This window comes from Palaemon carinicauda, chromosome 3 (assembly GCF_036898095.1).
Source record: "Palaemon carinicauda isolate YSFRI2023 chromosome 3, ASM3689809v2, whole genome shotgun sequence".
NCBI classification, from domain to species: Eukaryota; Metazoa; Arthropoda; class Malacostraca; order Decapoda; family Palaemonidae; genus Palaemon; species Palaemon carinicauda.
Genome location: NC_090727.1, coordinates 194501142 through 194503641, shown reverse-complemented (window position 1 = coordinate 194503641; position 2500 = coordinate 194501142).

Below are 2500 nucleotides of genomic sequence, written 5' to 3'. Positions count from 1 at the left end.
GTACTACATTGGATCTCTCTCTCTCTCTCTCTCTCTCTCTCTCTCTCTCTCTCTCTCTGGTTATGGGTCATTTCCTCTTTGCCAACACATACCTAGAACAGTCTGGCCTATTCTTTTCACATTCTTCTCTAACCTCATACCCTTAACACCACTGAAATTACCAAACAATTCTTCTTCTCTGAAGAGGTTGACTATTTTACTGCGATGTAATTGTTCAGTGGCCACTTTCCTGTTGGAGAGTGAAGAAGAGACTTTATCTATGGCAAGCAGCTCTTCTAGAGTGACACTCTAATATCAAACTTTGTTCTCTAGTCTTGGGTAATGGCATAGCCTCTGTAGTATCATGGGCTTCCACTGTCTTGGGTTAGAGATTTATTTGCATTAGGGTACACTCGGGCACACTATTCTATTTTGTTTCTCTTCCTCTTTTTATTTCTAAGTTTTTATCCTCTTGTTATCTTGACGGTTATATAGTTTATATATGAAAGATTTATTTTAACGTCATTATTGTTCTTAAACTTCTCTTTTATTTTGTTTCCTTATTTCTTTTCCTCAATGGGCTATTTTCCTTGTTGGAGCCCTATGGCTTATAGCATCCTGCTCTTCCAACTAGGGTTGTAGCTTAGCAAGTGATAATAGTAATAATAATAATAATAATAATAATTTGAATATATGAAAATCCATGCCATTCAATACATGTTAAGGTCGAAGGTCAAGGTTGAGTCCAAGGTTAAGATGAAACAGAAGGTCCAATTCTGGTCATGAACCATACAGCTACAATTTTAATTGTAAAGTAATGAAACTTGCAGGGATTTTAAACTCTTTTGTAAGGAGATGAAAATGATTTAATGTTGAAAGTCAAATGTCAAGGCCCCGCCGAGCAAATCGTCCATATCACGTAATTACCCATAAGTTTGCACATCCTTGTTACAGAGACTTCAAACTTGGTTCATATTAGAGTGTATGAAAATCCACGCCACTTAATACATGTTAATGTCAAGGTTGAGTTCAAGGTTAAGGTCGAATAAAAGGTCACGTCCAGTCATCAACCATATGGCCACTATTTTAATCGTAAAGTAATGTAACTCTCAGTAATTTTATACTGATATGCAAAAAGCTGGAAATGATTCAATTTTGGAAGTTCAAAGGTCAAGGTTCATATCGCCTAATCAGGCATAAGTTTGGACATCATTGTCACAGAGACTCTAAACTTGGTTCATATTACAGTGTATGAAAATCAACGTCAATTAATACATGTTAAGGTCAGTGGTCAAGGTCGAGCAAAAGGTCGAGAAATAAACTACAAAGGCGGAAGTCTGCTCTGTACTGAGTGCCCTTCTATAGTCATTTTTTTTTAGCGAGGCATATTTGCACCGACTCGCAGCGGTGCCCTTTTAGCTCGGAAAAGTTTCCTGATCGCTGATTGGTTGGACAATATAATTCTAACCAATCAGCGATCAGGAAACTTTTCCGAGCTAAAAGGGCACCGCTGGGAGTCGGTGCAAATGCGCCTCATTAAAATAAATTGAGTATAGTTTGCAATGAATCTACTGCGACGCATGCAATCTAATGCACTCTTTTTTTTTATTGTAAGTGGGAAAAATCGATGGCGATTTAGGAAGTCTTGAATGCTTTAGAATGCTCTAGAATGATTACCTGCAGTTTAAAAATGAAGTGATATCTTTTGAAATAAGTCTAGATCCCAAGATTATGTTTTTATCCTAATAAGGGGTTTGTAAAAGTGTTTTTATCAACCGAATACGAATATTTTTTGTTACCTCCTAAATATTATGAAAACGAAAAGGTCTGTCATTATCATTGTCATTATATTGTTGTTGTTATTATCCCTTTTATTGTTATCGTCTTTATTATTATTATCAATATTATTATTATTTTTATTATCATTATTATTGTTGTTGTTGTTGTTGTTGTTGTTGTCACTTGCTTAGCTACAAAACTAGTTGGAAAACAGGATGCTATAAGCCCAAGGGCTTCAACAAAGAAAAATAACACAGTGAGGGAAGAAAATAATAACCCAGTGAGGGAAGGAAATAAGGAAATTAATAAATTTAAGAGAATTGATAAGAAATTAAAATAAAATATTTTAAAAACAGTAAACACATTAACATAAATATTTTATTTATAAACAATAAAAACTTAGAAAAAAAATAGAGCAAGAGAAATTAGATAGAATAACATGTCTGAGTGTACCTTCAAGCAAGAGAACTCTACCCCAAGCTAGTGGACAATTGCAATTGCACTGCCCAAGACTAGAGAACCAAAGTTTGATTTTGTAGTGTCCTTCTCCTAGAAGGATCTTTCTATTACAAAGATCCTTACGAGAAACGTCTTGGGAACGAGGTTTTGTGAGGCATCATGTGACACAGCATTATACAACATGCTCTAGTGGTGGAATTCATATTGTGGGCTTTGCAATGTGGAGGCACATTTCTGGTTAGTCTATGTAAGTCCGTCCACAACGTCCTCGTTAGTCAAGTTA